A 23,286-nucleotide genomic window follows, 5' to 3' on the forward strand; every position below is an offset into this window, starting at 1 on the left:
TCTGGTGAAATGGCCCATCTTTTCATGTATTTTATCCAGTTTCCACTATTTTTTGGAAAATACTAATCATAGAGTTTTTTTGTCTGCTAATTCCTATATCTGTATTACCTGTAGTGTCATATGTGATCCCCTTTTCTCTTTGTTTTCAAATATATGGTCATTTTTTCTGACATGTCTTAATGGTTTTTTATGAGCTATTAGACACTGTATATGAAAGATATAGATATTCATTATTATGGTACTTTCCTGCAGAAATGATTTAACTTTCCCTCTTACCATTGAAATTAGGTACTGAGTATCTTAGACCAACTAGAGATTGACCTGAGTGGAAGCTAGGCTGCAGTTTTGATGAAGCTTTTGGTTGCCCTTAAAGGAGGCTACTTTTGGGAGTAGTCTTTCAAAGCTTTCAACATTGATACCAGTGTGTTCTTGGGGCCCAGTCCTTGGAGCATTTCTTAAATTTCTTGTTTTCTCAGCATTGGAAGATTACAGAAAACTCCTCTCTACTTTTTTGAGGCTTTCTGCTTTTCTTTTTAACCTCCTACCCCATGCAGCCTCAGAGTGACCACCTCAGCTTCTACTCCTCCCTTGTCACTAGTTTATTGACCCCTGGAGTCTTCAGTTTTGTGTTTTTAAAACCTAGGACAAAAGCTCTGTATCAGAGCTCTGTATCCACTGTGCAAACAAAGGCTGGAAGCTTAGTTGCCGTGTACCCAGCATCTGTAAAGGCTGGTAGGGGAAAAGCTGCCACAGAACACCGTTTTACATCAGGCAGGTTCTCACCCCTCTAGAATCTTGGCATCGTAAATCCTTCTTCCTTCAGCAGCTTTCCAGGGTCTTTAAACAGGTCTCTTTTGTATTTTATTTTGTTTATCTGGTGGATCTCAGTGAGTTCTTTGGTCTTCTACCAGTTGCTCCATCTTACCTAAAAGCAGATTTGTCAATTTCTTTCTAGTATTTTATTAGTCTAATATGTACTGTTTTATATATTTTGAGACATTTCATTAGGCTCATACATATTTAGAATTGTTCTACCTTCTTGGTCAATTTTTCAATATATTCTCAATATATTCTCTATGGTCAATGTTTCAATATATTCTCAATATATTGTCTATTCTCAGTGAGGCATGCTCATCTTAAATCTGCGTTGTTTTACGTTAATATAGCTACACCTTTCTTTTAGTTAATATTTTCTTGATATGATCTAGTTCTCTGCATTTGCTTTCAGCCTTACTGTGTCCTTATGCTTTATCTATATATTTTATAAGTAGCATATGGCTGGATTTTTTAAAATCTAGTCTGATCATATTTCTTGACTTGCCAGTGTACTTGGATTTTATTCTTTGGTATTGTTTGTATATGTAGACTATTTTATACCATGTTAACTGACTTTAATTTGTCAGAGGGCCTCAGGCATCAAAAATGTCACCATCATATCACTCCTTGTATCCTTCAAGAACTCCTCAGATTACAGCTTTACACTGAGTCCCCCAAGGAACAGAACATTGGAAGATCTACTTTCTCTAGATGGAAATCTACGAACCCTGCAGGTTTTGATTAAGAATGGTTGGGAAATCAGTGCCAAAGGTTAGTCCATTCCTGCCTGTGTTTTTTTGACTCTCCTCTTAAACAGTGCTTCTGTGATGCTCTGATGTTACTCTAGAGGACATTTGTTTGCACCAGCACTGCTGCCAATCCCTGTTATGAAGTGGCAGGCATTGAGTGTCCCAGGAACGAAGAGGAGAGTTCCAAGGCTGAACCACAGCTGTTCTTTTTAAAATTTGTCTTCTTATAACCCTACCGGGGGTTTCTTATTCAGGGTACTGGCCTCCACACATGACATTCCTGCACCGCCCCCCCCCTCCCCCCAGCCACCAAGTTCATATTCCAGCATAATATGGGGTTTCTGACACTTTTCTCCACTATTCCTTACGATTCATAATACTTTTAGTTCCACTGGGTTAATTCCGAGGGAGGTAGATCCTGTATCAACGTGTTCTCAGAAATCTGAATTGGCAGTTTTTTATATTGTTAAAATTAGTAGTTGTATTCTGTTCTGTAATCCTAATTTCCACAGTTATTTAATTGTAGTTTTAAATAGAAAGGATTCATTGATTATCACTGGTCCTTTACTGTGGCTTTTGCATTCTTTTGTTGTTTTAATCTGTTTCCTGGTTTATGGATTCATTCAGAGAATTTTTTAGCACCACTCAGTGCCATGTGGCATTTTAGAAGCTGAGTATGCAGCATTGAACAAAACTGAAAAAAATCCAGTGTCTTTCAATTTATATTTTACTTAGATGACTGGACTTTTTCAGCAAGTAGTTCTATTTTGTTTTTTCTTCCAAGAAGAGCTTATGGGTGCTATACTTCCTGAGTACTTTTATGTTGAGAGTGTTTGTTGCTTTATACTTGAAATATGACTTGGGTAGGTATAATGAATTCTAGGACCCCATTGCTTTTCCCTAGAACATTGCAGAGATGATTTCAAGGTATTCAGCTTTGACCTTTGCCAGTATCAGACTGAGTATGTATTTCTCTTCTCCTAACAAGTGACTTGACATTTAGTAACTTAACCAAAATATGCCACGAGTTTTGATTATTTATCGTTTGTGTGTGCATAGAAATTATGTGCCTTTTCAATATTTTGGTTGTTTTTCATTTGGTATGGCTATACTTTTTTTTGTTTTGTTTTTTTGGAGAGAGCTCAGGAGCTAGAAGAGGCAGGGGAGAGGGTGGTGTGGAGAGGGAGGGAGAGTATATATGTTAAGCAGGCACCACGTTCAGTGAGGAGCCTGATGTGGGGCTTAATCCTATGACCCTGGGATCATGACCTCAGCCAAAACCAAGAGTCAGATGCTTAATAGACTAATCCATCCAGTAGTGAATCACTACAGTTCCGTATATTACTCAGTACTAATCAAGAAAAGTGTACTCTTATCTTTTTTTAATTTTTTTTAATGTTTATTTATTTTTGAGGAGAGAGAGACAGATTGTGAGCATAGGAGGGGTAGAGAGAGAAGGAGACACAGGATCTGAAGCAGGCTCCAGGCTCTGAGCTGTCGGCACAGAGCCTGATGTGGGGCTCGAACTTACAAACCGTGAGATCATGACCTGAGCCAAAGTTGGACGCTTAACTGACTGAGCCACCCAGGTGCTCCAAAGTGTACTCTTATCTTAATCCCTTTCACCTGTTTCACTCATTCCGTGCCCACCCCCCCAGCCCCCGCTGGTGACCACCTCCCCGCTGGTGACCATCTGTTCTCTATAGTTAAGAGCCTGTTTTTTGGTTTGTCTCTCTTTTTTTCCTTTGTTGCTTTTTGTTGTTGTTGTTGTTGTTGTTGTTAAATTTTTTCTTTGTTAAATTCTACATGTGAATGAAATCATATGGTATTTGTCTTTCCCTGACTGGCTTATTTCGTTTAGAAATATACTTTCTAGATTCATCCACATTGTTGCAAATGGCCAAATTTCATTCTTTTTTTCATGGCAGAATAATATTCCATTGTATACATATACCAAACCTTCTTTATCCATTCATCAATCACTTGGGCTGCTTCCATAGTTTGTAAATATTGCTGCAGTAAACATAGGAGTGCATATATCCCTTCCCCTTTGAATTAGTGTTTTTGTATTCTTTGGGTAAATACACCAATAGTGTGATTATTGGATTTTCGGGTAGTTCTGTTTTTAGTTTTCTGAGGACCCTCCATACTGTCTTCCACAGTGACTGCACCAGTTTGTATTCCCACCAAGAGTGCATGAGGGTTCTTTATTTCCCCCCATGTTCTTGCCAATGCTTGTTGTTTCTTGCATTTTTTATTTTAGCCATTTTGATATCTGTGAGGTGATTATCTTATGGTGATTTTGATTTGCATTTCCCTGATGATGAGTGATGTTGAGCATTTTTCACGTGTCTGTTGCCATCTGAATGTGTTCTTTGGAGAAATGTTTGTTCATGTCTTTCACCTATTTTTTAATTGGAGTATTTGTTTTTTGGTTGTTGAGTTGTAAAAGTTCTTTGTATATTTTGGATATTAACCCTTTATCGGATATGTCATTTGCAAATACCTCCTCCCATTTGGTAGGTTGTCTTTTAGTTTTGTCAGTTGCTTCCTTTGCTATGCAGAAAGTTTTTATTTCTTCCAATAGTCCCAATATTTATTTTTCCCAATATGTCCCAATAGTTTATTTTTGCTCTTATTTCTCTTGCCTCAGGAGACATATTTAGAAGGATGTTGCTATGACCAGTGTCAGAGAAAGGCACATGCAAAAGAATGAAACTGGACCACTTTCTTAGACCATACACACACAAAAAAACTCAAAATGGATTAAGGACCTAAATGTGAGATGTGAAACCATAAAAATCCTAGAAGAGAGCACAGGCAGTAATTTCTCTAACATGGTTTTATTTTTAAACAAATATTTTTTCTTTTCCAATTGTTCTGTGCTTTTTTAGTATTTATTATCTGTTGACCATATCCAACATCTTTATTCATTTTAATGTTTTATTTCTGTTTCAGTTCTTTGAATTTCCTTACTGTGGTTTTTATCTGTCATGATTTTTTTTTCCCCTGATTCTTTTCTGAGTGATACTGGCTTACTTTTTAGGTCATTATGCTATCTCTTACCTTTAGCAATGATCTTAGGTACAAACTAGCAAAGGAGACTTCTCTCTCTCTCTCTCTCTTTTTTTCTTTTTTTTGGTTTTACATCCCCTAATATTCTGTACTTAAAACAGGGTCTTTATTGGTTTTCTTCCCCTACTTCTTTCAAGATCTTACCTCACTTTTGAATCTTACAGCACTAATCAAAGGATCTTTGGATAGACCTTCACAGGGCTGTGACATTGTTACTTTTGTGAAGAATCTCATTTGTATTTAAATTTCTCCAGTTTGGCAGATAAGAATTTATGCTTTGGAGGCCTTACTTTTTCTTTAAAGAAAACCCATAGTTGGTTGGTCGGTCGGTCATTCATTCATTCATTCATTCATGTTTTTAGTGACTTACAAGAGGAGTCAACATGGTTTCATTCTTCCATTTCGAATTGAAAATAAATATTTCTCTTGAACTTAAAATAACAAATTTGTCCTTTTAATGAAATTTCGATCTTCAGCTTAAAAATAGCACTTGTCTTGGAATAATAAATTAAATATTAAATTGTAATTAGGTAGTCTGTATTCTCTAAGTAGCTGAATTTTAGGTTATGTTACCTGCTTCATGTGAAATTTATGAGCTGAAATGTAGCTGTATTGCCACATTACTAATTAACAGTATACTTATTAGGAGACTGATATACTCACTTTTAGATGTGTTGTAAAGCTGAATTGAGAAGGAAAATCCCTGCATGACAACCAAAAACTTGTAACTGCAAACTCTAAAGTAGGGGCAAAATATATTTTCTTGCTTTGTATCTTGTTATTTTGGTATAATCTAATCTCCTAGGCAGAATGGTTTTACCTTAAAAAGTAATCAGTATCCTTTCCTTCTTTTTCCTGTTTTCTCCCACTGAATTCCATTTTCTTTTTGTTAGCTCCCAAAATCTATTTGTAAAAACAAATATTTCAATAGATGTTGAGATTTTTTTTATCCAACTTGTAATTTGTGTTTCATGCTGAGAATTTGAAAATATCAAATGTAGGCCAGTATTCAAAAATAGTTCATAAAAATTATTTTGGATATGTGGTACAACTTTCATATAAATAAGTACCACACAGGCTGGATTGTTTTGGCTAATTAAATTTTCTAGTCAAATGAAAGTTTTAATAAAAAAAACTTTCAGGGCGCCTGGGTGGCTCAGTCTGTTGAACTCAGGTTGGACTTGGCTCAGGTCATGATCAAATGGTTTATGGGTTTGGGCCCTGTGTTGGGTTCTGTGCTGACATCTCAGAGCCTGGGGCCTGCCTCATATTCTGTGTCTCCCTTTCTCTCTGCCCCTCCCTCGCTCATGCTCTCTCAAAAATGAATAAACGTTAAAGAAAATTCAAATTAAAAAAACTTTTTCTCAACCCTGATTTCAGTCAGCTCACTAGCAAACAGGATATTTCTGTGGTTATGTCGTATGTGGTGCTTTGTGCTTTGTATACTGAAAAATACAAAGGAAATACAAGGTTTTAAGAATTTTAAGGAGATTAGATCTCTATAAAATTAGGAGAGTAAAGTAGTTAAATACTAAGACGTGTAGATAGAAAATTCATTTGATGTTCCCAAAAGGAAGAAAACAGACACCTTGCCTAAATTTAATGAAAACTTTTATACTACATTTTAATTTTTTCATGCTACATAGGAAATGAAATTTATTGAAAAATAAGGAACATCTTTGAATTGTACAGTGAAATGCATTTTCATTGTTGCTTTTCTTTTACATGTATACATTATAGCTGTAATGTAATAGTGTAGTCAATTAATTTTATGCCTGTGAAAAAAGTTTGTGGTGGAAACAATTACTTTCCATTGTGTTAGAGATCCTCAGCTTCTTCACTACCTGTTGTAATGATTGATTCTAAGTCTAGATCAATGATTAGACAAAGTTCATAGGACAAAAAACATATCATAGGTATTGATGAAGAGAGAAAATTGTTTCACAATTCTAAAGACTATTTAAAGGTACCCTTATGGACTTTTATTTTTTTTTACCCATTTTTAAAATAAACTTTTTTTAGAGCAATTTTAGATTTACAGAAAAATTGAACAGAAAGTAGAGAGTTTGCATATACTTTGTCTTCCCGCAAGTATACAGCCTCGCCCCCTCCCCGCCCTCAAAATCCCACACCAGCGTATGGTACATTTGTTAAATCGTTAAACCTTCACTGACACACCATCATTGCCCAAGATCCATGGGTTTAACTTTAAGGTTCACTCTCGGTGTTGTACACTCTTGTACGGTCTGTGGGGTTTTGATGAATGTATAATGGCATGCATCCACCATTATAATACCATACAGAATAGTTTCACTGATTTAAAAATCTTCTACAGAACTCAACATGTTCATCCCTTCCTCCTGCTAACCCCTGAAAACTACTCATCTCTTTATTGACCATAGTTTTGTCTTGGTATGTAGGCTTTTCAAATTGTCTTCTTCCATTAGTAATGATACATTTAAGGTTCCTGTGTGTCATTTCTTGGCTTGATTCTAAGGACTGAATAATATTCCATTGTCTAGATGTACCACAGTTTGTTAATCCATTCATCTAATGAAGGACATTTTGGTTGCTTCCACCTTTTTGCAATTACGAATTAAAAGTTGCTATAAACATCCATTTGTAGGTTTTCATATGGGCAGAAGTTTTTCAACTCATTTGGGTAAATACCAGAGTGAGATTTTTGGGTTATATGGTAAGAGCATGTGTTTAGTTGTGTAAGAAACTGGCAGTCTGTTCTCCAAAGTGGCTGTACCATTTTGTTTTCCCACCATCAGTGACTGAGTGTTCCTGTTTTTCCACATCTTTGCCAGAGTTTAGTGTTGTTGGTGTTTTTGATTATCAGCATTTTAGTAAGGCATGTTGTAGTATCTCATTGTTAAATTTGCAGTTCCTTAATGCCATGTGATATTGAGCATCTTTTCATATGCTTTTATACCATCTGTATGATCCTTTTCATTTAGGTATCTATTCATGTCTTTCGCTTATTTTTAAATTGGGTTATTTAAAAAAAAAATTTTTTTTTAACGTGTGTTCAGTTTTGAGAGACAGAGACAGAGCACAAGCGGGGGAGGGGCAGAGAAAGAGGAAGACACAGAATATGAAGCAGGCTCAGGCTCTGAGCTGTCAGCACAGAACCCGACAGGGGCTTGAACTCCAGAACAGCAAGATCATGACGTGAGCTAAAGTTGGCTGCTTAACCAACTGAGCCATCCAGGCACCCCTAAATTGGGTTGTTTTTAAATGTTGAACCAGCCATGTATACCTGGGCTAAATCCCACATGGATGTGATATATAGTTACATTCTATTTGTTAATATTTTGTGGAGTGTTTTTACATCTGTGGTTCATAAGAGCTGTTGGCCTGTAGTTTTATTTTCTTGTAATGTCTGTCTGTTTTGGTATTAGAGTAGTCTTGGCCTCATAGAATAGGTTAGGAAGTGTTCCCTCTGCTTCTGTCTTCTGGAAGAGATTGTAAAGTATTGGTATGATTCCTTAAATGTTTAGTAGAATTCACCAGTGAATCCAGCTTAGCCTGACTAGAGGCTTATCAAGTCTATTGATTTCTCCCCCACCCCTCTGCCAAAGAATCATGGTTAGATTTTGTTAATTTTTTTTTCCCCTCTTGATTTATTTTCAAGTTAATTGATTTCTGCTCCAATTTTTATTATTTCTTTTGCTTTCTTTGGATTTAATTTACTCGCTTTTCTAATTTCTTAAGGTGGTAGCTTACATTATTGATTTTAGATCTTTCTTCTTTCATAGTTTATGGATCTAATACTAAGAATTTCCCTCTAAGCACTGCTTTCACTGCATCCCAAAACTTAAGTTGTATTTTCATTTTCATTTACTTCAAAATAGCTTTTAATTTCTCTTGAGATTTCTTCTTTGACCTATGTGTTATTTAAAATTACGCTGCTTAATCTGTAAGTATTTGGGGATTTTCCAGCCAGCTTTTAGTTACTGATTTGTTATTTCATTGTCATCTGAGACTATATAACGTGTGATTTCTATTCTTGTAACTTTGTTAAGGTGTTTTATGGCCCACAATGCGGTCTATCTTAGTGAATATTCCATGTGAGTTTGAGAGTAATTATATTGTTATTGGATGAAGTTGATGTCCATTATATTCAATTGATTGATGATGCTGAGTTCAGTTATGTTCTTACTGATTTTTTGTCTGTTGGAACTGATATCCAACATTTCTGATAGTGATGTGTTGAAGTTTCCTCCTATGATACTAAATTTATATTTCCTTGAAGTTTTATCATTTTGCCTCATATATCCTGATGCTTCGTTGTTAGGATTGTATGCTTTAAGGATTGTTTTGTTTTCTGGAGAATTGACTCCTTTATCATTGGTTAGCCTTTATTTATTTTTGATAATTTCCCTTGTTCTGAGATCTGGTCTGATGGAAATTAATGTAGCTGTTAGTTTTTTTTTTTTTTTTTCCTTCAACGTTTATTTATTTTTGGGACAGAGAGAGACAGAGCATGAATGGGGGAGGGGCAGAGAGAGAGGGAGACACAGAATCGGAAACAGGCTCCAGGCTCTGAGCCATCAGCCCAGAGCCTGACGCGGGGCTCAAACTCACGGACCGTGAGATCGTGACCTGGCTGAAGTCGGACGCTTAACCGACTACGCCACCCAGGCTCCCCTGTAGCTGTTAGTTTTGATTGGTACTAGCAAAGTATATCTTCCTTTATTTTTAATCTATATATGTCTTTTATTGAAAGTGGGTTTTTTTGTAGACAGCATGTAATTACTGTTTTTGATACATTGACAATCTGTTTTTTAGCTGGTGTATTTAGACCATTGACTTTTAAAGTGATTGTTGATGTAGTTGGATTAATAACTACCACATATGTGTTCTACTAGTTGACTTTGCTCTTTGTTCCTATTTTGTGTACACTCTTTGCTTTTTGTGTTTTTTGGGTTTTTTTTTCGTTTGTTTTTTTTTGTTTGTTTGTTTTTTGGTTTTTTGTTTTGTTTGGTTTTTTTTTGAGAGAGAGAGAGCATGAGCGAATAGGGGAGGGCAGAGGGAGAGGGAGAAAGAGAACCTTAAGTAGGCTCCATGCCCAGTACAGAGAGGCCTGACTCAGGGCTCAGTCTCACATGAGGTTATGACCTAAGCTGAAACCAAGAGGTGGACACTTAACCAACTGAGCCACCCAGGCGCCCCTTTGTGGTTTCAGTTAAGTATTTTATAAGCTTCCATTTTACCTTCTTTGAACTTAGCAAATCAGTTATACTTTTCTTTCTTTCTTTTTCTTTTTTTTTTTTTTTTTTTTTTGTAGTTGCCCTAGAGTTTGCAATATAAATTTGCAACTAATCCAAATCTACTTCAGGTTAACACTTCACAGGTATAGCTTCACATGTGGGTAGTACAGTGACCTTATAATAACAAGTATTCCTAATTCCTCCTTTCCATTCCTTATGTCATTGCTATAATTCATTCCACAATAATCATCTAATACATTGTTGCTATTATTTTGAACAAACTTATGTTAGGTCAATTAAGAATAACAAAAGTAAAAGTTTTTAATTTATCTTCCCTTATTCCTTTTTTGATATTCTTTATGTCGATTGACATTTCTGATTATAGGGTACTCCTTCTCTTTGAAGAATTTCTTTTAACATTTCATGTAAGGCAGAGCTACAGACAGTGAGTTCCCTCAAATTTTTTTTTTTTTTTTTTTGTCTGAGAAAGTCTTTATTTCTTTTAAAGTATAATTTCTCAAGATACAGAATTTGGGGTTGGTGGGGTTTTTTTCCCCTTACCACAGTATATATCACTTCATTGTCTTATCCCTTACATTGTTTCTGAGGAGAAATTGGATGTAATTCTTATATTTGTGCTTCTGTAGGTAAGGTGTTTTTTTCCTCTGGCTTCTTTCAAGACTATTTATTTTTGATTTTCTGTAGTTTATATATAATATACCTACATGTAGTTTTGGGGGGTTTATGTAGGTTGTTTTGGGGGCTGTGTGGCATTTCTTCCTGGATCTGTGGTTTGCTGTGTGACATTAATTTGGGGGAAATTCTTGGATGTTATTGCTTCAGATATTGCTTTCTTTCTCTTTCTACCCCTTCTGGTATTCACGTTACACATATACATTTTAGTTGTGCCATAGTTCTGAGATATCCTGTTCTTTTTTTTTTTTTTTTTTTTAGCCTTTGGTTTGTTTGATTTTCACTTTTGGAAGTTTCTGTAGACTTATCTGCAAACTTAGAGATACTTTCTTTAATCAATTTCCAGCCTGCTAATGAACCCGTTGAAGATATTCTTCATTTCTGTTAGTGTTTTTTGTCATCATCATCATGTAAAAAAAAAAAATGTTTTTCAGAATTTCCATCTTTCTAGTTACATTACCCACACATTCTTGCATAATGTCTACTTTTTCCATTAGAGTACTTTCCTTGGCCTGTTGATCATAGTTATTTTGTATTGCTGGTCTGATAATCCCAATATTCTTGCTATATCTGAATGCTTCTGATGTTTGCCCTGTCTCTTCAGACTATTTTTTTGCCATTTAGTATGCCTTGTAATCTTTTGTTGAAGCTAGACATTATGTACTGGGTAAAAGGAATTATAGTAAAAAGGCCTTTAGTAATGTAGTGAGATATGGGGAGAGGGGAAGTGTTCTGTAGTCTTAGATTAGGTCAGTCTTCTAGTGAACCTGTGCCTGTGGACTCTGAACTTTATAAGTGTTTCTCAGTCCCTGCACCCCATCTTTAGGTGGGATATAATGGATTGACTATTTCCCTTTGCTCACATTAAAGGCTAGAGAGATTTGGAGTTGGATATTTCTTTTTCCCCCAGGTCAGTTGGACTCTGATAATACCCTTGTAAGTTAGGCTCTGATAAAATATTTTGTCTTGAAGGGAGGCCTCTGAAGAATAGAATGTTCTGGCATATTTCAAAATGGCTACTTTTTCCACTCTCCCTGCTGGAAGCACAAGGGCATTTTTCTCTGATCTTTACTGTGAGAACCTAATAAGTGTAAAATCCACAAAAGTGTATGCATGCCCCCCTAAGCCTAGACCCCACCTGGAGTTTTTTTGTTTTTAAAAAAATTTTTTTAATGTTTATTTATTTTTGAGAAAGAGAAACAGTGCGAGCAAGGGAGGGGCAGAGAGAGAGGGAGACACAGAATCCGAAGCAGGCTCGAGGCTCAGAGCTGTCAGCACAGAGCCTGATGTGGGGCTTAAACTCATGAACTGTGAGATCATGACCTGAGCCAAAGTTGGATGCTTAACTGACTGAGCCACCCAGGCACCCCATCCCTGCCTGGATTTTTTAACTTTTATGTTTGTCTACACTGAGCCTCCAGCAATACATCAATTATAGTTCACGTTTTCCTACCTTGGTACTGGTTTTTGTGAAGGTTTCTTATGTGGCTCTGGCAGTTTATGACTTTCAGTGTCTGCCTGTCTGTCTCCAATTTGGGGGGCACAAGTTGCTCTGTGACCCCAATTCTCTGAGGGATCTAAGAAGAGTTTTTGATTTTCAGTTTATTCAGTTTGTTCACACAAATAACACAGAGACTAAATAACGTGCTATTAAACAATGAATAGGTCAACAAAGATTTCTAAGAGAAAAAAAAAAAATACATGGAGATAAATGAAAACGAAAGCACAATGATCCAAAATTTTTGGGATGAAGCAAAAGCTGTTCTAAGAGGGGAGTTTGTAGCAATAAAGGAAGAAGCAAGAAAAATCTCAAACAACACACCCTTGCCCCTAGAGGATCTAGGGGGAAACAAGCAAACAAACAAACAAACAAAAAAAACCCTCAAAGCCAGTAGAAGGAAGGAAATAATAAGGATTAGAGCAGAAATAAAGACTAAAAATATAATAGAAAAGATTAAAGAAATCAGGAGCTGGTTGTTTGAAAAGATCAGCAGAATTGATAACCTTTAGTCAGACTCATCAAGAAGAAAAAGAAGACTCAAATAAATGAGAAATGAAGGAGGAGAAATAAACTGGCACTTCAGCAAACAAAAGATTATAAGATAATTTATGAAGATTTATATGCCAACAAATTGGACAACCCAGAAGAAATGGTTAAATTCCTAGAAACATATAATGTACCCAAGCTAATACAGGAAGAAATAGATTGATTACTAGCAATGAAATTAAATCAGTAATCAAAAACTCCCAACAAACAAAAGTCTAGGACCAGATGGCTTCACAGGTGAATTCTACCAACCATGTAGAGTTAATACTTATTCTCTTCAAATTATTTCAAAAATAGAAGAGGAAGTAAAACTTCTAAATTCATGCTATGAAGCCAGCATTACCCTGATACCAAAACCAAATAAAGACAATACAAAAAAAAGCAAACAACAGACTAGTATCTCTGATGAACACAGGTGCAAAAATCCTGAACAAAATCTTAGCAAACAAAATTCAACAATACATTAAAAAGAAATCATTTACCATGATCAAGTGGGATATATTCCAGGTTGCAAGAGTGGTTCCAATGGGTTCCTATTCACAAATCAATTAATGTAATATCTTCTATTACCAAGAGAAAGGTAAAAACCATATGATTATCTCAATAGATGAAGAAAACGGATTTGACAAAGTGCAAAATCCATTCATGATAAAAACTTGCAACAAAGTAGGCCTAGAGGGAACATACCTCAACATAATAAAGACAGTATATGAAAAACCCATACCTAACCTCATACTCAGTGATGATAAACTGAGCGCTTTTCCTCTAAGATCAGGAACAAGACAAGAATGTCCACTCTTCCGTTCTCACCACTTCTATTCAACTTAGAACTGGAAGTCTTAGCCACAGCAATCAGACAAGGAAAAGAAATAAAAGTCATCTAAATTGGTAAGGAAGAAGTAAAGCTGTCCCTATTTGTAGATGATATGGTATACTATATGTAGAGAACGTTAAAGGCTCCACTGAAAACTTACTAGATCTGATAAATGAATTCAGTCAGGTCACAGGGTATAAGATTAATATACAGAAATCTGTTATATTTGTATATACAAATACTGAAGTAGCAGAAAGAGAAATTAAGAAAAACAATCCCACTTAAAATGGCACTAAAAATAATAAAGTACCTAGCAATAAACTTAACCAAAGAGGTGAAAGACCTGTACTCTGAAAACCATAATACATTGATGAAGGAAATTGAAGATGACATAAATATAAAGATATTTTATGTTCATCGATTTGAAGAACAAAAATTGTTAAAAATGTCCATACTACCCAAAGCAGTCTAGAGATTTAATGTAATTCCTTTCTAAATAACATTTTTCATAGAACCAGAACAAATAATCTTAAAATTTGTATGGAACCACAAAAGACTCCAAATAGTCAAAACAATCTTGAAAAAGAACAAAGCTGGAGATATCACAGTCCCAGATTTCAAGATATACTACAAAAGTGTAGTAATAAAAAACAGTGTGGTATTGGCACAAAAACAAACACATAGATCAATGGCACAGAATAGAGAGCCCAGAAGAAAACTCACACTTAATATGGTCAGTTAATCTACAACAGAAGAGGCAGGAATATACAATGGGGAGAAGACAGTCTCTTCAACAGATGGTGCTGGGAAAACAGCTACATGCAAAAGAATGAAAGTGGCCCACTTTCTTAAACCATACACAAAATTAAATTCAAAATGGATTAAAGATCTAAATGTGAGACTCAAAACCATAAAACTCCTAAAAGAAGACATAGACAGTGATTTCTTTGAAATCAATTATAGACAGTTTTGTAGATGTTCCTAGGGCAAGGGAAACAAAAATAAAAATAAACTATTGAGACTGTGTCAAAATATAAAGCTTTTGCACAGCAAAGGAAACCATCAACAAAATGACAAGGTAACCTACTGAATGGGAGAAGATATTTGCAAATGATATGTCCAGTGAGGGGTTCATATTCAAAATACATAAAGAACTTATACAAATCAATACTTAAAACAACAATCAATCTGATTTAAAAATGGGCAGAGGTCCTGAATAGACATTTTTCCAAGGAAGACTTAGAGATGGCCAACAGACACATGGAAAGATACTCAACATCACTGATTATCAGGGTAATACAAATCAAAACCACATGAGAGATCACCTGTCAGAATGGCTAGAATCAAAAAGATCAGAAAAAAGTGATAATGAGTATACGGAGAAAAAGGAACCCTTGTGCACTGTTGGTGGGAATGCAAATTGGTAAAGGCACTGTGGAAAACAGTGTAGAGGCTGCTCAGAAAATTAAAAATAGAACTACCCTGTGATCCAAGAATAATACTACTGGGTATGTACCCAAAGAAAACAAAATCACTAATTTACAAAACTATATGTACCCCTGTGTTTATTACAGCATTAATAGCCAAGATAAGGAAGCAACCCAGGTGTCCACCGACTAATGAATGGATAAAGAAGATACATGGCACAGCACAGAACCCGCTTGGGATTCTCTCTCCACCCCCCACTCTGCCCCTCCTCCACTCACGCATGCTCTCTCTCCAAGTAAATATTTTTGAAAGAGGATTCTTTAAATTTGATAATGCTTAAAATAAAATTAAATATCTAACATGTTTCATGTACAGAAATTTATGAATCTGTTTCATGATATATTCAAAGTGCTGAATGGGAAAAATCTTCAGCCAAGAATACTCTATCCAAGAAGGCTGTCATTCAGAATAGAAGGAGAGATAGGTTCCCAGACAAACACAAACTAAAGGTGTTTGTAACCACTAAACCAGCACTGCAAGAAATATTAAAGGGGACTCTTTAAGTGCAAAAAAGAGACCAAAAATGACAAGATGAGAAAGGATCAGAGAACTCCAGAAACCACAACAAAACAAGTAATGAAAACAAAGATTCGAAATTTTGGGAGGAATTCTTAGTAATCAAGGTCATGGGGGCTGCATAAATCTTGATTCTTCCAACATAATTTCCAAAAAAATCAATACAGAAAAGCGTAAAAAACAATTCAAATTATACAAAACCTATATATAGCCTTGGCACAACTAGAAAGCAAAGAATGTCCAAATTCATTTTAACTTGAAGTTGGAAAATATTACCAAGTAACAATATGCTGTTTTCTTCAAGTTCTGCAAGTCTTTGATGGAAGCAAGCATACTTTAGAAAAAACTATGTGGAAAAGAGAAGAGACTTTATGACTGTCTAAAGTTGATTTGAAATCATTACCAAAAAAGGAAAGTCTACCCTAAGTACAAAATTCTGAAAAATACTACTTGTAGATAAAACAGACCGGAGGTAAAGGGTTTAAAATTTATTCCATTCAAGGAAGTGGTCTTGGAAAGGTAACTGAGGGAGAAGAAGGTATAAAACAAGGCAGAGGTAATCTTTGAAAAATGCTTGTTAGATGGAAAAGAAGGGAAGTAGGAATCCGTCAAATAAAAGATGATACAGAAAGTATATATTGAATAATAGAAAACTCCTCTCCCTACTGCTGATACCCCTCAAAAGCCTTCCATTAAAGAGACCATACTGTACTCCATTAAAAGAAGAGGTGCTCTTGAGTGAAGGCTAATTAATCCACCCTCCCACTGCCAGTCCTTTCCATCGCAATTCCGTGATGCCAGCAGTTCTACCTATGCAAACTGTTACAAAGAAGATGACAAAATGACAATTTACAGCTGTTCAGGTGATGAATTTGTTGCCCCCAAACAATGGAAAAGTGGAAGAAGCTTGTTATATGATAACTCCCAAGCTGAAACCATTTTCTGTAAATAAGTATTTAGGAATGTGACATAAAAAAAATCATCATTCCTGGGGCTCCTGGGTGGCTCAGTCGGTTAAGCATCGGACTTCGGCTCAGGTCATGATCTTGTGGTCTGGTCTGTGAGTTCGAGCCCTGTGTGCTGACAGCTCAGAGCCTGGAGTCTGCTTCGGATTCTGTGTTTGCCTCTCTCTCTGCCCCTCCCCAACTCGCACACTGTCTCTCAAAAATGAATAAATGTTAAAAAAAATTGTTTTAATCACTCAAAATTTTCAAATAGGAAGGATAGAAATGGATTTTTTTAAGGCATAGATGAAACAAAGTGATTGAACTCCAGAAAGAAAAGGAAAGATAATATATCAAAGCAAAGACTAAATTACACAGTGACCATAGAAGAATAGATTGTAATGAAACCTTAGTAAGATCACTGAAGGAAAGCAGGAAAACGACTAAGTGAATGGAAATAAGTATGTTCAAGGGGTTATAGAGAAGGTGATTGTAAAGGGGGATTGGTAAGAGAGGTCCAACTTAATATAATTGCAGTTCCTGAGGAAGAAAAAGAATACCATAGGAACCAGCATAGTGGATCTCTTGCTGGTAAAATCAAAGACCATTTAAACATCAAAAGAAATGAAGATACTAATTGATTATAACTCATAGAATAAAATAACCTATGAGTTGATACTGATGTGAGTGAATGAATGCATAAATGGAGGAAAAGCAAACTGTCTTACAATAAAATGCAACTGGTAGTAAGTGTAGGTACAATGTATTATGAAATGAGAAAATCCCCATTTGACAAACAGCATAGTAATAATTTTTTTAGGCAAGAATCTTGAGTGGATGCTACGATCAGTTTATTAAAGTTTGATAAGTGAACAGGATATTTACATGGCAATTTTCATAAGATACTTATTACTTACAAGGGGGAAAATAGTAACTTTGCAAAGGAAAAAATGTGGCAGACACTGTTTTAACCAAGTTAACAATTCCAGTTAGGGGGCAAATGGATTTCATGTGCATTTTCATGTGACATATTGTGGAGAGAATATCACTTCTAAGCTGTTAAAATGCAGTCTAAACAATCAAAAAGAAACATCAAAGTCAAATTGAGAGAAAGTGCCAAGGTCCTGAAAGACAGACTGAGGAAGTATTTCAGATTAAACAGGGTGCAGTTGAATACAACATCGAATCCTGAATTGGATCCCGGAGCTAGGGAAAAAACCAAAGTCTTTTTTCCCCTATAAAAGAAATTAGTGAGATAATTGTGAAACTTGAATAAAGTTTGTAAATTAGATAATAGTGCTATATCCTTGTTTTCTGATTTTGGTAATTGTGTTTGTCCTTGTTTTTAAGAAAGTATTTGAGGGCTGGGAATGCAAGCTGGTGCAGCCACTCTGGAAAACAGTATGGAGGTTCCTCAAAAAATTAAAAATAGAACTACCCTACGACCAGCAATTGCATTACTAGGTATTTATCCAGGGGGTACAGGTGTGCTGTTGTGAAGGGACACATGCACCCCAATGTTTATAGCAGCACTATCAACAATAGCCAAAGTATGGAAAGAACCCAAATGTCCATCAATGGATGAATGGATAAAGAAGATGTGATGTATATATATAATGGAGTATTACTCGGCAATCAAAAAGAATGAAATCTTGCCATTTGCAACTCCGTGGATGGAACTGGAGGGTATTATGCTCAGTGAAATTCATCAGAGAAAGACAAATACCATATGACTTCACTCATATGAGGACTTTAAGAGACAAGACAGATGAACATAAGGGAAGGGAAACAAAAATAATATAAAAACGGAGGGGGACAAAACAGAAGAGACTCATAAATATGGAGAACAAACTGAGGGTTGCTGGAGGGGTTGTTGGGAGGGAGGATGGGCTAAATGGGTAAGGGGCACTAAGGAATCTACTGAAATCATTGCTTCACTATATACTAATTTGGATGTAAATTAAAAAAAATAAAATTAAGTATTATGTTGAAAAAATATAGAAAACTTTAAGACTAAATCTAAAGCCACCATAGTCAAGACAATTTTCTATTGGCTAAAAGATAGATATATCAACCAATTGAACAAAATAGAGAGTTGGGAAATAGACCTACACAGATTTTGGCATTTAGGTTATGGCAAAAGTGTCAAGATAATTCAATGGGGAAAAAGGAATGTCTTCTCAATAAATGATGTTTCGTCAATTGAAAAAAAAATTATTTAGGGGCAAAGGGACCTTATATATAACCTCTGTCTTATTTCAAAGAATTCAGGGAAAAAAATTGTGTACAGGTATTTATTTAGGGAAGGAAAACATGGTAAAATGTTAACAGTTGGGGAGTTTGGTTGAAGATATATGGAAAATTTTGTACTACTTATTGAAAATTTTCTGTAAGTTTGAAATTACTTAAAAACAATAAGTTAAAGGGATGATAGAGTTTATAAGAATATAAAGTTAATTTTATATTCTCATATAAGTTGTTAGCAATAAACCAGAGTGTTTAAAAAATCGACTAAGTGCTATAGATAAGATGAAAAAAGATTTTATTCATAAAACTTGAAAGTGAAATATTGATACTATAGTTTTCAACGTTATGTCTTTGGTGTCACTGAAGTAGAAGTGTGTTCTTATGCACATTTTTCTGTTGCTGAAAAAGCTCTTTTTGGCTTGGAGTAAGTTGGAGGAATAGAGAAGAGATTATTATAAATTGTCCTCCACCAACTCCTTTCTTCATCTTGAGCTCTTTGATAACTTAGAAGAAATGTTTTTGAGTAAGTATTTTTGGAAAGGAAAACAGGGACTGGCATCCTTTACTTACTGATAGTGAACTATGGAGTTTTCTTCCATCATGCTTAATGGATATTCTGAAGCAGCATTACTTGTCTCAGTCTTACTGCTGATTTGTTCATAGCTCACTTAATTTGAAAGTCTTGGACTAGAGTAAGGATTATTCTTGGAATAAATGCTTTTGCTTTGCTGATCGTCATCTTCTTCCTCTTCTTCAGTACTGGAAGTATGGAAAAAATTTTTTTCAGTGTTTTTTTTTTTTAATTTATTTTTGAGAGCATGCAAGCAGGAGAGGGGCAGAGAAAGAGGGACAGAGGATCTGAAGCGGGCTCAGTGCTGACAGCAGTGAGTCTGGTGTGGGGCTTGAACTCACGAACCGTGAGATCAAGACTTGAGTCGAAACCAGATGCTTAACTGACTGACCCGCCCAGGTGCCCCTGGAAAAACATTTCTGACTAAACTTTGGTAAATTCAGAGTTTTAATGCAGCAAGTACATCTAGGTACATTTCAAGACATAAATGATTTAAAGTTCAGTATTTTAAAATAGTGAACTTTAATAATGGTATTCTTATATTCATTATATTCCTATAGTGATGTAATACAATGCCAGGATTCTGAGACACAGTATTGCAATCAGTAATAAAAATTTAAAACTTTTTAATGACAGATAGTATGTAAACAAAGTTAATATGTAAATGAGAAATTTGGGAAAGTATTTGTAAAACCTAGTTAATATATCTGTACAAGGAGCTTTTACTTAGATAAGTAAAAAGCACATCACAATACAAAAATGATCAAAAGATAAGCAGTTTAGAGAAAGCAAATCTCAAATAACAAATACAAGAAAAAGATGTCTAATCACTACTAATTAGGAAAATGCATGTTAAAGAAATGAGATTTTTATTTTATATCTTTCATACTAGCAAAACAATTGTAACATTTATATGAAACAATTGTGAAGTTACTTAAAAGAATACCTTAGTATACCATTTGACTTAGAGGCGTATCTACAAGATGTGGTTGAATGAGCGAAATAGAGAGTATTGGTAGAGTCCCAGTTCTATAAAATGGCTGACAAAAATCCCTTCTGTGTGTATACATGTACATGTGAATATGGTTATGCAATCTTGTACAAAAATGTAGAATGAAAAACACTAAATCAGAAACACTGGTTAAGGGGATGATGTTGGTGCAAGAGAAAGTAGGGAGGCAAGCATAAAATGTTACATTCCATATATATGCATTTATATAAAGTTAATATATGTGTTTGTGCATTTACATTATAAGGAGTTTTTTAAAGATTAAATAATGATATTTATTTTCAAAAGGTTAGGAAAGGAACCATTAGGAACATGCAGTGTGAAGTATGTTCCACAGATAGGGAAAATAACAAAATTCCTAAGGAGGAAAGTAGCTGGTAGTTAAGGAAGACACATGTGTGCACATATGTACATAAACACACACCAGTGAATTTTTTTTTTAGTTTTTTATTACATTTATTTATTTTTGAGAGACAGAGTGAGACAAAGAGTGGGGGAGGGGCAGAGAGAGAGGGAGACACAGAACCCAAAGCAGGCTCCAGGCTCTGAGCTGTCAGCACAGAGCCCAACACAGGACTCGAACCCACAAACTGCGAGATCATGACCTGAGCCAAAGTCGGACGCCTAACCGACTGAGCCACCCAGGCGCCCCACACATCAGTGAAGTTTAATGGATGTAAAGGAGAGTGAAGGGAAATAACTTTAGATAGAGAGTTTGAGGCCAGATAATTTATTTTGTTTACTTAATGAGTTTGGATATTACTTTTAATGCAGTGAAAAGCTCTGAACTTTTACTTATATAATTTGATTTATGTTTCAAAAACATCACTTGGGCAGGTATGTGGCACATATATTGTAAGGTATAATAGATGAAGCAGGAAATTCAATGTAATGATTATATCAGTAATATACATGAGAGGTGATATAACTTGGCCCAGGCTGATAGTGGTGTGAAGAGAAGTGAATAGATTTGAGATACGTTTTAGAGGTAGAGTCGCCACAATTTGCTGATGGATTGGATAGGGCAGATTATGGGAATAAGAAGGACCAAGGATAACTCTTACATGTTTTTTTGGTTTTGTGTGAATGGGAGGTGGTGCCATGTGCTGAAATGGAGAAGAATATGGAAAGAGCATATTTGTTTTTAAAATCATGGAACTGGATGCAATCACCTGGCAAGGACTGTGAGGGTAAAGAGGAGAAAGGAGCCCAAATCTAAAGCTTAAAGGTACTTCAGTAAGTAGAGGTGAGGCACTTCCTTCTGCTCATTGAAGGAAGAGGATATAGCTGTAAAAGCTGACAGGAAGCACTGAATTAGGAAAATCAGGACAGTGTTGTGTCATAAAACACCTGGAGAAGAAAGTGTGAATATGGTCAACTGTGTAAAGTGCTGCTGAGGTATATGGTAAGGTAAGAATGAAAAAAGTGACCATTGACTCTAATCACATTAATTAGGTTGCTGATGATGACATGGACAAGTCTTAGTGGAATTTGGGGAATGGAAGTCTGATTGCAGTAGTTGAGGAAAGAATAGGTAAGCGGTTGGAGATGACAACTACAGACATTTCTTTCAAACATGTTTACTGTGAAGTAGATCAAAGAGGAGGGGCAACTGGAGGGGCAGTATGGAGTCCAGGGAGATGCTAGAACATGCTTCTGTGCTTCTGGTCTTTGATCTAGTGGAGAGGAAGGACAGCTTGATGGGAGAGAATGATACTTCTGGAAAGGAATAGGAACAGAAAAGTCAGCAATAACAGCAGAGGGGTGAATGTGGAAAGCTACAGGTGAAGTGTTTAAACTGATAGATATGATGATGGGAAGTGGTTTGAGGCAAAGTTATGAGCAGAGAGTGGACTTGAGACAGAGAAGGTGGGAAATAGTTGACTTGGAGAATGGGCTAATGAGAAACAAACCAAGTTATGATGGTTAGGCAGTGTTGAGTGTTAGCTGAGATTTATGGTCATCAGTTCAGAAACACCAGAGGGGCGTGTGTGTGTGTGTGTGTGTGTGTGTGCGCGCGCGCGCGTGCATGCCTGTGTGTTCCCAGGAGTTGTCAGCCACTTGGATAAAGATACAGGGATAATTGATGTATATATTGGGGGTCAGTTCCTGGTTGGGGCTGTGCCAGGCAAGTATGTTCATGAGAGAAAGGTAAAGTATGTGTGTTTGTAAGGGAGTGAAAATAGTGATGGACCATGAAATCTAGAGAGGAAAGAAAGGACATGAGAATAGACAGTAACAGAGTGGTGAGGTAAAAATGGATTGGAGGACTGGATATAGGTTAAAGAATTTCTGGAGAAGTAATACAAAATAGAAGAGCTAGATAGGCAAAATGGAATACATGAAGTTGAGATTTTGGAGGTGATTTTTGGTGAAAGGTATAACAGTAGGAGTGAGTTCTTGACATGTGGAAGTGGATCATTTGGAATTGGGAGATGTTTTTGCAGTAATATTTTACACAGATACTGAAATCACCAGAGATAAGAGTAGGGCTAGAAAGAAAAGTATCAGGTGATAGTTATCAGTGCATGAGGGGGTCATTTGGTGCCCATCACAAGGAGAATTATTTGGTGGTATAAATTTCATGGTGTGAACTTGAAAACATCTGAAGTTTTTGAAGGAGAAGGAAGGAAAAATAATTTGTAAGACAGAGTAGGGAACAGAAAGGATATACCTTTCAGGCTCTTGAAAATAGTAGATATAATATTTAAAACAAACAAAAATTGGTCTCTGTTTGAGAGGACTTAAGGTGACAGGGTTAGAAACTGGAAAAAATATTCAAAGAAGAATTTGAGGACTTTGGGGAATTTGTTCATCCCTAGGCTGTGAATTTTAAACTGGATAAGGGGTCAGTGATCAGCTGTGTCCTTCTCCGGTTCTTTGCCTTCAGCAGACTGGCAGCGAAGGATAAAGGGAAACCTCCTCAGGAAACTGACTGCTCTGTCGGGAGATAGAAGTTAAATGTAGGACTGTAGTCTTGTGGTACATGGGGGAGTAGAGGCTCATGTGGAGTGTGAAGCTAGGAACCTTTTTCATCTTTGGAATCTGACTCAGTATTAAAAGAGGGCTCATCTTTAGGTAGCCTGTATTCAGGTACT

At 35.9% G+C, this 23,286-nt stretch overlaps 1 protein-coding gene across 1 annotated transcript in view; it reads left to right on the forward strand.

The window, feature by feature from the left end:
* MEF2A (myocyte enhancer factor 2A) overlaps positions 1-23,286 on the forward strand; it is a 165,742-nt gene that overhangs the window by 76,873 nt on the left and 65,583 nt on the right.

The sequence above is a fragment of the Herpailurus yagouaroundi genome, unplaced genomic scaffold (assembly GCF_014898765.1).
Source record: "Herpailurus yagouaroundi ecotype Mexico unplaced genomic scaffold, PumYag 185, whole genome shotgun sequence".
NCBI classification, from domain to species: Eukaryota; Metazoa; Chordata; class Mammalia; order Carnivora; family Felidae; genus Herpailurus; species Herpailurus yagouaroundi.